This window comes from Hyperolius riggenbachi, chromosome 2, assembly GCF_040937935.1.
Source record: "Hyperolius riggenbachi isolate aHypRig1 chromosome 2, aHypRig1.pri, whole genome shotgun sequence".
In the NCBI taxonomy this organism is placed as follows: Eukaryota; Metazoa; Chordata; class Amphibia; order Anura; family Hyperoliidae; genus Hyperolius; species Hyperolius riggenbachi.
The window spans coordinates 147,010,369-147,019,864 of NC_090647.1; the positions used below are offsets into that span (position 1 = coordinate 147,010,369).

A 9,496-nucleotide genomic window follows, 5' to 3' on the forward strand; every position below is an offset into this window, starting at 1 on the left:
CCGGCGCCTTGAAGGTGAGGCTTCCCACGCGTGCTCATAGCTATTGGGCCTCAAACCCAAAAAAACGCCTGCAGCACCTGGGGTTCACAGCCGGTCTCCCATGTAGCTACTAACCAGGCCTGAAGCCGCTTAGCTTCCGCGATCTGACGAGAGCGGGCGCTTTCGGCTTAGTGTGGCCGCAGGCAACCTCCAGGGCGCCGTTCCGGCGCCTTGAAGGTGAGGCTTCCCACGCGTGCTCATAGCCATTGGGCCTCAAACCCCAAAAAACGCCTGCAGCACCTAGGGTTCACAGCCGGTCTCCCATGCAGCTACTAACCAGGCCTGAAGCCGCTTAGCTTCCACGATCTGACGAGAGCGGGCGCTTTCGGCTTAGTGTGGCCGCAGGCAACCTCCAGGGTGCCGTTCCGGCGCCTTGAAGGTGAGGCTTCCCACGCGTGCTCATAGCCATTGGGCCTCAAACCCAAAAAAACGCCTGCAGCACCTGGGGTTCACAGCCGGTCTCCCATGCAGCTACTAACCAGGCCTGAAGCCACTTAGCTTCCGCGATCTGACGAGAGCGGGCGCTTTCGGCTTAGTGTGGCCGCAGGCAACCTCCAAGGCGCCGTTCCGGCGCCTTGAAGGTGAGCATTCCCACGCGTGCTCATAGCCATTGGGCCTCAAACCCAAAAAAACGCCTGCAGCACCTGGGGTTCACAGCCGGTCTCCCATGCAGCTACTAACCAGGCCTGAAGCCGCTTAGCTTCCGCGATCTGACGAGAGCGGGCGCTTTCGGCTTAGTGTGGCCGCAGGGAACCTCCAGGGCGCCGTTCCGGCGCCTTGAAGGTGAGGCTTCCCACGCGTGCTCATAGCCATTGGGCCTCAAACCCAAAAAAACACCTGCAGCACCTGGGGTTCACAGCCGGTCTCCCATGCAGCTACTAACCAGGCCTGAAGCCACTTAGCTTCCGCGATCTGACGAGAGCGGGCGCTTTCGGCTTAGTGTGGCCGCAGGCAACCTCCAAGGCGCCGTTCCGGCGCCTTCAAGGTGAGGCTTCCCACGCGTGCTCATAGCCATTGGGCCTCAAACCCAAAAAAACGCCTGCAGCACCTGGGGTTCACAGCCGGTCTCCCATGCAGCTACTAACCAGGCCTAAAGCCGCTTAGCTTCCGCGATCTGACGAGAGCGGGCGCTTTCGGCTTAGTGTGGCCGCAGGCAACCTCCAGGGCGCCGTTCCGGCGCCTTGAAGGTGAGGCTTCCCACGCGTGCTCATAGCCATTGGGCCTCAAACCCAAAAAAACGCCTGCAGCACCTGGGGTTCACAGCCGGTCTCCCATGCAGCTATTAACCAGGCCTGAAGCCGCTTAGCTTCCGCGATCTGACGAGAGCGGGCGCTTTCTGCTTAGTGTGGCCGCAGGCACCCTCCAAGGCGCCGTTCCGGCGCCTTGAAGGTGAGGCTTCCCACGCGTGCTCATAGCCATTGGGCCTCAAACCCAAAAAAACACCTGCAGCACCTGGGGTTCACAGCCGGTCTCCCATGCAGCTACTAACCAGGCCTGAAGCCGCTTAGCTTCCGCGATCTGACGAGAGTGGGCGCTTTCAACTTAGTGTGGCCGCAGGCAACCTCCAAGGCGCCGTTCCGGCGCCTTGAAGGTGAGGCTTCCCACGCGTGCTCATAGCCAGTGGGCCTCAAACCCAAAAAAACGCCTGCAGCACCTGGGGTTCACAGCCAGTCTCCCATGCAGCTACTAACCAGGCCTGAAGCCGCTTAGCTTCCGCGATCTGCCGAGAGCGGGCGCTTTCGGCTTAGTGTGGCCGCAGGCAACCTCCATGGTGCCGTTCCGGCGCCTTGAAGGTGAGGCTTCCCACGCGTGCTCATAGCCATTGGGCCTCAAACCCAAAAAAACGCCTGCAGCACCTGGGGTTCACAGCCGGTCTCCCATGCAGCTACTAATCAGGCCTGAAGCCGCTTAGCTTCCGCGATCTGACGAGAGCGGGCGCTTTCGGCTTAGTGTGGCCGCAGACAACCTCCAAGGCGCCGTTCCGGCGCCTTGGAGGTGAGGCTTCCCACGCGTGCTCATAGCCATTGGGCCTCAAACCCAAAAAAACGCCTGCAGCACCTGGGGTTCACAGCCGGTCTCCCATGCAGCTACTAACCAGGCCTGAAGCCGCTTAGCTTCCGCGATCTGACAAGAGCGAGCGCTTTCGGCTTAGTGTGGCCGCAGGCAACCTCCAAGGCGCCGTTCCGGCGCCTTGAAGGTGAGGCTTCCCACGCGTGCTCATAGCCATTGGGCCTCAAACCCAAAAAAACGCCTGCAGCACCTGGGGTTCACAGCCAGTCTCCCATGCAGCTACTAACCAGGCCTGAAGCCGCTTAGCTTCCGCGATCTGACGTGAGCGGGCGCTTTCGGCTTAGTGTGGCCGCAGGCAACCTCCAAGGCGCCGTTCCGGCGCCTTGAAGGTGAGGCTTCCCACGCGTGCTCATAGCCATTGGGCCTCAAACCCAAAAAAAACGCCTGCAGCACCTGGGGTTCACAGCCAGTCTCCCATGCAGCTACTAACCAGGCCTGAAGCCGCTTAGCTTCCACGATCTGACGAGAGCGGGCGCTTTCGGCTTAGTGTGGCCGCAGGCAACCTCCAAAGCGCCGCTCCGGCGCCTTGAAGGTGAGGCTTCCCACGCGTGCTCATAGCCATTGGGCCTCAAACCCAAAAAAACGCCTGCAGCACCTGGGGTTCACAGCCGGTCTCCCATGCAGCTACTAATCAGGCCTGAAGCCGCTTAGCTTCCGCGATCTGACGAGAGCGGCCGCTTTCGGCTTAGTGTGGCCGCAGGCAACCTCCAGGGCGCCGTTCCGGCGCCTTGAAGGTGAGGCTTCCCACGCGTACTCATAGCCATTGGGCCTCAAACCCAAAAAAACACCTGCAGCACCTGGGGTTCACAGCCGGTCTCCCATGCAGCTATTAACCAGGCCTGAAGCCGCTTAGCTTCCGCGATCTGACGAGAGCGGGCGCTTTCTGCTTAGTGTGGCCACAGGCAACCTCCAAGGCGCCGTTCCGGCACCTTGAAGGTGAGGCTTCCCACGCGTGCTCATAGCCATTCGGCCTCAAACCTAAAAAAATGCCTGCAGCACCTGGGGTTCACAGCCAGTCTCCCATGCAGCTACTAACCAGGCCTGAAGCCGCTTAGCTTCCGCGATCTGACGAGAGCGGGCGCTTTTGGCTTAGTGTGGCCGCAGGCAACCTCCAAGGCGCCGTTCCGGCGCCTTGAAGGTGAGGCTTCCCACGCGTGCTCATAGCCATTGGGCCTCAAACCCAAAAAAACGCCTGCAGCACCTGGGGTTCACAGCCAGTCTCCCATGCAGCTACTAACCAGGCCTGAAGCCGCTTAGCTTCCGCGATCTGACGAGAGCGGGCGCTTTCGGCTTAGTGTGGCCGCAGGCAACCTCCAAGGCGCCGTTCCGGCGCCTTGAAGGTGAGGCTTCCCACGCGTGCTCATAGCCATTGGGCCTCAAACCCAAAAAAACACCTGCAGCACCTGGGGTTCACAGCCGGTCTCCCATGCAGCTACTAACCAGGCCTGAAGCCGCTTAGCTTCCGCGATCTGACGAGAGCGGGCGCTTTCGGGTTAGTGTGGCCGCAGGCAACCTTCAGGGCGCCGTTCCGGCGCCTTGAAGGTGAGGCTTCCCACGCGTGCTCATAGCCATTGGGCCTCTAACCCAAAAAAACGCCTGCAGCACCTGGGGTTCACAGCCGGTCTCCCATGCAGCCACTAACCAGGCCTGAAGCCGCTTAGCTTCCGCGATCTGACGAGAGCGGGCGCTTTCGGGTTAGTGTGGCCGCAGGCACCCTCCAGGGCGCCGTTCCGGCACCTTGAAGGTGAGGCTTCCCACGCGTGCTCATAGCCATTGGGCCTCAAACCCAAAAAAACGCCTGCAGCACCTGGGGTTCACAGCCGGTCTCCCATGCAGCTACTAACCAGGCCTGAAGCTGCTTAGCTTCCGCGATCTGACGAAAGCGGGCGCTTTCGGGTTAGTGTGGCCGCAGGCAACCTTCAGGGCGCCGTTCCGGCGCCTTGAAGGTGAGGCTTCCCACGCGTGCTCATAGCCATTGGGCCTCAAACCCAAAAAAACGCCTGCAGCACCTGGGGTTCACAGCCGGTCTCCCATGCAGCTACTAATCAGGCCTGAAGCCGCTTAGCTTCCGCGATCTGACGAGAGCGGGCGCTTTCGGCTTAGTGTGGCCGCAGACAACCTCCAAGGCGCCGTTCCGGCGCCTTGGAGGTGAGGCTTCCCACGCGTGCTCATAGCCATTGGGCCTCAAACCCAAAAAAACGCCTGCAGCACCTGGGGTTCACAGCCGGTCTCCCATGCAGCTACTAACCAGGCCTGAAGCCGCTTAGCTTCCGCGATCTGACAAGAGCGAGCGCTTTCGGCTTAGTGTGGCCACAGGCAACCTCCAAGGCGCCGTTCCGGCGCCTTGAAGGTGAGGCTTCCCACGCGTGCTCATAGCCATTGGGCCTCAAACCCAAAAAAACGCCTGCAGCACCTGGGGTTCACAGCCGGTCTCCCATGCAGCTACTAACCAGGCCTGAAGCCGCTTAGCTTCCGCGATCTGACGAGAGCGGGCGCTTTCGGCTTAGTGTGGCCGCAGGCAACCTCCAAGGCGCCGTTCCGGCGCCTTGAAGGTGAGGCTTCCCACGCGTGCTCATAGCCATTGGGCCTCAAACCCAAAAAAACGCCTGCAGCACCTGGGGTTCACAGCCAGTCTCCCATGCAGCTACTAACCAGGCCTGAAGCCGCTTAGCTTCCACGATCTGACAAGAGCGGGCGCTTTCGGCTTAGTGTGGCCGCAGGCAACCTCCAAAGCGCCGCTCCGGCGCCTTGAAGGTGAGGCTTCCCACGCGTGCTCATAGCCATTGGGCCTCAAACCCAAAAAAACGCCTGCAGCACCTGGGGTTCACAGCCGGTCTCCCATGCAGCTACTAATCAGGCCTGAAGCCGCTTAGCTTCCGCGATCTGACGAGAGCGGCCGCTTTCGGCTTAGTGTGGCCGCAGGCAACCTCCAGGGCGCCGTTCCGGCGCCTTGAAGGTGAGGCTTCCCACGCGTGCTCATAGCCATTGGGCCTCAAACCCAAAAAAACACCTGCAGCACCTGGGGTTCACAGCCGGTCTCCCATGCAGCTATTAACCAGGCCTGAAGCCGCTTAGCTTCCGCGATCTGACGAGAGCGGGCGCTTTCTGCTTAGTGTGGCCACAGGCAACCTCGAAGGTGAGGCTTCCCACGCGTGCTCATAGCCATTCGGCCTCAAACCTAAAAAAATGCCTGCAGCACCTGGGGTTCACAGCCAGTATCCCATGCAGCTACTAACCAGGCCTGAAGCCGCTTAGCTTCCGCGATCTGACGAGAGCGGGCGCTTTTGGCTTAGTGTGGCCGCAGGCAACCTCCAAGGCGCCGTTCCGGCGCCTTGAAGGTGAGGCTTCCCACGCGTGCTCATAGCCATTGGGCCTCAAACCCAAAAAAACGCCTGCAGCACCTGGGGTTCACAGCCGGTCTCCCATGCAGCTACTAACCAGGCCTGAAGCCGCTTAGCTTCCGCGATCTGACGAGAGCGGGCGCTTTCGGCTTAGTGTGGCCGCAGGCAACCTCCAAGGCGCCGTTCCGGCGCCTTGAAGGTGAGGCTTCCCACGCGTGCTCATAGCCATTGGGCCTCAAACCCAAAAAAACACCTGCAGCACCTGGGGTTCACAGCCGGTCTCCCATGCAGCTACTAACCAGGCCTGAAGCCGCTTAGCTTCCGCGATCTGACGAGAGCGGGCGCTTTCGGGTTAGTGTGGCCGCAGGCAACCTTCAGGGCGCCGTTCCGGCGCCTTGAAGGTGAGGCTTCCCACGCGTGCTCATAGCCATTGGGCCTCTAACCCAAAAAAACGCCTGCAGCACCTGGGGTTCACAGCCGGTCTCCCATGCAGCCACTAACCAGGCCTGAAGCCGCTTAGCTTCCGCGATCTGACGAGAGCGGGCGCTTTCGGGTTAGTGTGGCCGCAGGCACCCTCCAGGGCGCCGTTCCGGCGCCTTGAAGGTGAGGCTTCCCACGCGTGCTCATAGCCATTGGGCCTCAAACCCAAAAAAACGCCTGCAGCACCTGGGGTTCACAGCCGGTCTCCCATGCAGCTACTAACCAGGCCTGAAGCTGCTTAGCTTCCGCGATCTGACGAGAGCGGGCGCTTTCGGGTTAGTGTGGCCGCAGGCAACCTTCAGGGCGCCGTTCCGGCGCCTTGAAGGTGAGGCTTCCCACGCGTGCTCATAGCCATTGGGCCTCAAACCCAAAAAAACGCCTGCAGCACCTGGGGTTCACAGCCGGTCTCCCATGCAGCTACTAACCAGGCCTGAAGCTGCTTAGCTTCCGCGATCTGACGAGAGCGGGCGCTTTCGGCTTAGTGTGGCCGCAGACAACCTCCAAGGCGCCGTTCCGGCGCCTTGGAGGTGAGGCTTCCCACGCGTGCTCATAGCCATTGGGCCTCAAACCCAAAAAAACGCCTGCAGCACCTGGGGTTCACAGCCGGTCTCCCATGCAGCTACTAACCAGGCCTGAAGCCGCTTAGCTTCCGCGATCTGACAAGAGCGAGCGCTTTCGGCTTAGTGTGGCCGCAGGCAACCTCCAAGGCGCCGTTCCGGCGCCTTGAAGGTGAGGCTTCCCACGCGTGCTCATAGCCATTGGGCCTCAAACCCAAAAAAACGCCTGCAGCACCTGGGGTTCACAGCCGGTCTCCCATGCAGCTACTAACCAGGCCTGAAGCCGCTTAGCTTCCGCGATCTGACGAGAGCGGGCGCTTTCAGCTTAGTGTGGCCGCAGGCAACCTCCAAGGCGCCGTTCCGGCGCCTTGAAGGTGAGGCTTCCCACGCGTGCTCATAGCCATTGGGCCTCAAACCCAAAAAAACGCCTGCAGCACCTGGGGTTCACAGCCAGTCTCCCATGCAGCTACTAACCAGGCCTGAAGCCGCTTAGCTTCCACGATCTGACGAGAGCGGGCGCTTTCGGCTTAGTGTGGCCGCAGGCAACCTCCAAAGCGCCGCTCCGGCGCCTTGAAGGTGAGGCTTCCCACGCGTGCTCATAGCCATTGGGCCTCAAACCCAAAAAAACGCCTGCAGCACCTGGGGTTCACAGCCGGTCTCCCATGCAGCTACTAATCAGGCCTGAAGCCGCTTAGCTTCCGCGATCTGACGAGAGCGGGCGCTTTCTGCTTAGTGTGGCCACAGGCAACCTCCAAGGCGCCGTTCCGGTGCCTTGAAGGTGAGGCTTCCCACGCGTGCTCATAGCCATTCGGCCTCAAACCTAAAAAAATGCCTGCAGCACCTGGGGTTCACAGCCAGTCTCCCATGCAGCTACTAACCAGGCCTGAAGCCGCTTAGCTTCCGCGATCTGACGAGAGCGGGCGCTTTTGGCTTAGTGTGGCCGCAGGAAACCTCCAAGGCGCCGTTCCGGCGTCTTGAAGGTGAGGCTTCCCACGCGTGCTCATAGCCATTGGGCCTCAAACCCAAAAAAACGCCTGCAGCACCTGGGGTTCACAGCCGGTCTCCCATGCAGCTACTAACCAGGCCTGAAGCCGCTTAGCTTCCGCGATCTGACGAGAGCGGGCGCTTTCGGCTTAGTGTGGCCGCAGGCAACCTCCAAGGCGCCGTTCCGGCGCCTTGAAGGTGAGGCTTCCCACGCGTGCTCATAGCCATTGGGCCTCAAACCCAAAAAAACACCTGCAGCACCTGGGGTTCACAGCCGGTCTCCCATGCAGCTACTAACCAGGCCTGAAGCCGCTTAGCTTCCGCGATCTGACGAGAGCGGGCGCTTTCGGGTTAGTGTGGCCGCAGGCAACCTTCAGGGCGCCGTTCCGGCGCCTTGAAGGTGAGGCTTCCCACGCGTGCTCATAGCCATTGGGCCTCTAACCCAAAAAAACGCCTGCAGCACCTGGGGTTCACAGCCGGTCTCCCATGCAGCCACTAACCAGGCCTGAAGCCGCTTAGCTTCCGCGATCTGACGAGAGCGGGCGCTTTCGGGTTAGTGTGGCCGCAGGCACCCTCCAGGGCGCCGTTCCGGCGCCTTGAAGGTGAGGCTTCCCACGCGTGCTCATAGCCATTGGGCCTCAAACCCAAAAAAAACGCCTGCAGCACCTGGGGTTCACAGCCGGTCTCCCATGCAGCTACTAACCAGGCCTGAAGCTGCTTAGCTTCCGCGATCTGACGAGAGCGGGCGCTTTCGGGTTAGTGTGGCCGCAGGCAACCTTCAGGGCGCCGTTCCGGCGCCTTGAAGGTGAGGCTTCCCACGCGTGCTCATAGCCATTGGGCCTCAAACCCAAAAAAACGCCTGCAGCACCTGGGGTTCACAGCCGGTCTCCCATGCAGCTACTAACCAGGCCTGAAGCTGCTTAGCTTCCGCGATCTGACGAGAGCGGGCGCTTTCGGCATAGTGTGGCCGCAGGCAACCTCCAAGGCGCTGTTCCGGCGCCTTGAAGGTGAGGCTTCCCACGCGTGCTCATAGCCATTGGGCCTTAAACCCAAAAAAACACCTGCAGCACCTGGGGTTCACAGCCGGTCTCCCATGCAGCTACTAACCAGGCCTGAAGCCGCTTAGCTTCCGCGATCTGACGAGAGCGGGCGCTTTCGGGTTAGTGTGGCCGCAGGCAACCTTCAGGGCGCCGTTCCGGCGCCTTGAAGGTGAGGCTTCCCACGCGTGCTCATAGCCATTGGGCCTCTAACCCAAAAAAACACCTGCAGCACCTGGGGTTCACAGCCGGTCTCCCATGCAGCTACTAACCAGGCCTGAAGCCGCTTAGCTTCCGCGATCTGACAAGAGCGGGCGCTTTCGGCTTAGTGTGGCCGCAGGCAACCTCCAGGGCGCCGTTCCGGCGCCTTGAAGGTGAGGCTTCCCACGCGTGCTCATAGCCATTGGGCCTCAAACCCAAAAAAACGCCTGCAGCACCTGGGGTTCACAGCCGGTCTCCCATGCAGCTACTAACCAGGCCTGAAGCCGCTTAGCTTCTGCGATCTGACAAGAGCGGGAGCTTTCGGCTTAGTGTGGCCGCAGGCAACTTCCAAGGCGCCGTTCCGGCGCCTTGAAGGTGAGGCTTCCCACGCGTGCTCATAGCCATTGGGCCTCAAACCCAAAAAAACGCCTGCAGCACCTGGGGTTCACAGCTGGTCTCCCATGCAGCTACTAACCAGGCCTGAAGCCGCTTAGCTTCCGCGATCTGACGAGAGCGGGCGCTTTCGGCTTAGTGTGGCCGCAGGCAACCTCCAAGGCGCCGTTCCGGCGCCTTGAAGGTGAGGCTTACCACGCGTGCTCATAGCCATTGGGCCTCAAACCCAAAAAAACACCTGCAGCACCTGGGGTTCACAGCCGGTCTCCCATGCAGCTACTAACCAGGCCTGAAGCCGCTTAGCTTCCGCGATCTGACGAGAGCAGGCGCTTTCGGCTTAGTGTGGCCACAGGCAACCTCCAAAGCGCCGTTCCGGCGCCTTGAAGGTGAGGCT

The 9,496-nt window shown here is 61.1% G+C and overlaps 6 non-coding genes and 41 pseudogenes across 6 annotated transcripts; all 47 read right to left on the reverse strand.

Annotated features, from left to right (window-relative positions):
• Positions 1–65: 65 nt before the first annotated feature.
• On the reverse strand, positions 66–184 carry LOC137556792 (5S ribosomal RNA). Its single transcript, XR_011029430.1, has one exon. It is a non-coding gene; the product is annotated as a 5S ribosomal RNA (ribosomal RNA).
• Positions 185–267: 83 nt separating this feature from the next.
• On the reverse strand, positions 268–386 carry LOC137548708 (5S ribosomal RNA; annotated as a pseudogene).
• Positions 387–469: 83 nt separating this feature from the next.
• LOC137558048 (5S ribosomal RNA) lies at positions 470–588 on the reverse strand (annotated as a pseudogene).
• Positions 589–671: 83 nt separating this feature from the next.
• Positions 672–790, reverse strand: LOC137559150 (5S ribosomal RNA; annotated as a pseudogene).
• An 83-nt stretch (positions 791–873) lies between these two features.
• LOC137547711 (5S ribosomal RNA) lies at positions 874–992 on the reverse strand (annotated as a pseudogene).
• Positions 993–1,075: 83 nt separating this feature from the next.
• Positions 1,076–1,194, reverse strand: LOC137555166 (5S ribosomal RNA). The gene has a single exon (XR_011027864.1). It is a non-coding gene; the product is annotated as a 5S ribosomal RNA (ribosomal RNA).
• Positions 1,195–1,277: 83 nt separating this feature from the next.
• Positions 1,278–1,396, reverse strand: LOC137549895 (5S ribosomal RNA; annotated as a pseudogene).
• Positions 1,397–1,479: 83 nt separating this feature from the next.
• On the reverse strand, positions 1,480–1,598 carry LOC137551665 (5S ribosomal RNA; annotated as a pseudogene).
• An 83-nt stretch (positions 1,599–1,681) lies between these two features.
• Positions 1,682–1,800, reverse strand: LOC137549602 (5S ribosomal RNA; annotated as a pseudogene).
• An 83-nt stretch (positions 1,801–1,883) lies between these two features.
• On the reverse strand, positions 1,884–2,002 carry LOC137557706 (5S ribosomal RNA; annotated as a pseudogene).
• Positions 2,003–2,085: 83 nt separating this feature from the next.
• LOC137548697 (5S ribosomal RNA) lies at positions 2,086–2,204 on the reverse strand (annotated as a pseudogene).
• An 83-nt stretch (positions 2,205–2,287) lies between these two features.
• LOC137559406 (5S ribosomal RNA) lies at positions 2,288–2,406 on the reverse strand (annotated as a pseudogene).
• An 84-nt stretch (positions 2,407–2,490) lies between these two features.
• LOC137548892 (5S ribosomal RNA) lies at positions 2,491–2,609 on the reverse strand (annotated as a pseudogene).
• An 83-nt stretch (positions 2,610–2,692) lies between these two features.
• On the reverse strand, positions 2,693–2,811 carry LOC137548147 (5S ribosomal RNA; annotated as a pseudogene).
• Positions 2,812–2,894: 83 nt separating this feature from the next.
• Positions 2,895–3,013, reverse strand: LOC137552175 (5S ribosomal RNA; annotated as a pseudogene).
• Positions 3,014–3,096: 83 nt separating this feature from the next.
• Positions 3,097–3,215, reverse strand: LOC137548543 (5S ribosomal RNA; annotated as a pseudogene).
• Positions 3,216–3,298: 83 nt separating this feature from the next.
• Positions 3,299–3,417, reverse strand: LOC137558373 (5S ribosomal RNA; annotated as a pseudogene).
• Positions 3,418–3,500: 83 nt separating this feature from the next.
• LOC137548654 (5S ribosomal RNA) lies at positions 3,501–3,619 on the reverse strand (annotated as a pseudogene).
• An 83-nt stretch (positions 3,620–3,702) lies between these two features.
• LOC137550618 (5S ribosomal RNA) lies at positions 3,703–3,821 on the reverse strand (annotated as a pseudogene).
• Positions 3,822–3,904: 83 nt separating this feature from the next.
• On the reverse strand, positions 3,905–4,023 carry LOC137551651 (5S ribosomal RNA; annotated as a pseudogene).
• An 83-nt stretch (positions 4,024–4,106) lies between these two features.
• LOC137557707 (5S ribosomal RNA) lies at positions 4,107–4,225 on the reverse strand (annotated as a pseudogene).
• An 83-nt stretch (positions 4,226–4,308) lies between these two features.
• LOC137549622 (5S ribosomal RNA) lies at positions 4,309–4,427 on the reverse strand (annotated as a pseudogene).
• An 83-nt stretch (positions 4,428–4,510) lies between these two features.
• On the reverse strand, positions 4,511–4,629 carry LOC137553251 (5S ribosomal RNA). The gene has a single exon (XR_011027230.1). It is a non-coding gene; the product is annotated as a 5S ribosomal RNA (ribosomal RNA).
• An 83-nt stretch (positions 4,630–4,712) lies between these two features.
• LOC137551562 (5S ribosomal RNA) lies at positions 4,713–4,831 on the reverse strand (annotated as a pseudogene).
• Positions 4,832–4,914: 83 nt separating this feature from the next.
• LOC137548148 (5S ribosomal RNA) lies at positions 4,915–5,033 on the reverse strand (annotated as a pseudogene).
• An 83-nt stretch (positions 5,034–5,116) lies between these two features.
• On the reverse strand, positions 5,117–5,235 carry LOC137552176 (5S ribosomal RNA; annotated as a pseudogene).
• A 61-nt stretch (positions 5,236–5,296) lies between these two features.
• On the reverse strand, positions 5,297–5,415 carry LOC137549885 (5S ribosomal RNA; annotated as a pseudogene).
• An 83-nt stretch (positions 5,416–5,498) lies between these two features.
• On the reverse strand, positions 5,499–5,617 carry LOC137553263 (5S ribosomal RNA). Its single transcript, XR_011027232.1, has one exon. It is a non-coding gene; the product is annotated as a 5S ribosomal RNA (ribosomal RNA).
• An 83-nt stretch (positions 5,618–5,700) lies between these two features.
• On the reverse strand, positions 5,701–5,819 carry LOC137548655 (5S ribosomal RNA; annotated as a pseudogene).
• An 83-nt stretch (positions 5,820–5,902) lies between these two features.
• LOC137550619 (5S ribosomal RNA) lies at positions 5,903–6,021 on the reverse strand (annotated as a pseudogene).
• An 83-nt stretch (positions 6,022–6,104) lies between these two features.
• Positions 6,105–6,223, reverse strand: LOC137549678 (5S ribosomal RNA; annotated as a pseudogene).
• Positions 6,224–6,306: 83 nt separating this feature from the next.
• Positions 6,307–6,425, reverse strand: LOC137548047 (5S ribosomal RNA; annotated as a pseudogene).
• An 83-nt stretch (positions 6,426–6,508) lies between these two features.
• Positions 6,509–6,627, reverse strand: LOC137548698 (5S ribosomal RNA; annotated as a pseudogene).
• An 83-nt stretch (positions 6,628–6,710) lies between these two features.
• Positions 6,711–6,829, reverse strand: LOC137557108 (5S ribosomal RNA; annotated as a pseudogene).
• An 83-nt stretch (positions 6,830–6,912) lies between these two features.
• On the reverse strand, positions 6,913–7,031 carry LOC137548893 (5S ribosomal RNA; annotated as a pseudogene).
• Positions 7,032–7,114: 83 nt separating this feature from the next.
• On the reverse strand, positions 7,115–7,233 carry LOC137548965 (5S ribosomal RNA; annotated as a pseudogene).
• An 83-nt stretch (positions 7,234–7,316) lies between these two features.
• LOC137550575 (5S ribosomal RNA) lies at positions 7,317–7,435 on the reverse strand (annotated as a pseudogene).
• Positions 7,436–7,518: 83 nt separating this feature from the next.
• Positions 7,519–7,637, reverse strand: LOC137553275 (5S ribosomal RNA). The gene has a single exon (XR_011027233.1). It is a non-coding gene; the product is annotated as a 5S ribosomal RNA (ribosomal RNA).
• An 83-nt stretch (positions 7,638–7,720) lies between these two features.
• On the reverse strand, positions 7,721–7,839 carry LOC137548657 (5S ribosomal RNA; annotated as a pseudogene).
• Positions 7,840–7,922: 83 nt separating this feature from the next.
• On the reverse strand, positions 7,923–8,041 carry LOC137550620 (5S ribosomal RNA; annotated as a pseudogene).
• Positions 8,042–8,125: 84 nt separating this feature from the next.
• LOC137549679 (5S ribosomal RNA) lies at positions 8,126–8,244 on the reverse strand (annotated as a pseudogene).
• Positions 8,245–8,327: 83 nt separating this feature from the next.
• Positions 8,328–8,446, reverse strand: LOC137549136 (5S ribosomal RNA; annotated as a pseudogene).
• Positions 8,447–8,529: 83 nt separating this feature from the next.
• On the reverse strand, positions 8,530–8,648 carry LOC137548658 (5S ribosomal RNA; annotated as a pseudogene).
• Positions 8,649–8,731: 83 nt separating this feature from the next.
• On the reverse strand, positions 8,732–8,850 carry LOC137548593 (5S ribosomal RNA; annotated as a pseudogene).
• Positions 8,851–8,933: 83 nt separating this feature from the next.
• LOC137550568 (5S ribosomal RNA) lies at positions 8,934–9,052 on the reverse strand (annotated as a pseudogene).
• An 83-nt stretch (positions 9,053–9,135) lies between these two features.
• Positions 9,136–9,254, reverse strand: LOC137549918 (5S ribosomal RNA). Its single transcript, XR_011026867.1, has one exon. It is a non-coding gene; the product is annotated as a 5S ribosomal RNA (ribosomal RNA).
• Positions 9,255–9,337: 83 nt separating this feature from the next.
• LOC137548629 (5S ribosomal RNA) lies at positions 9,338–9,456 on the reverse strand (annotated as a pseudogene).
• Between the last annotated feature and the right edge of the window lie 40 nt (positions 9,457–9,496).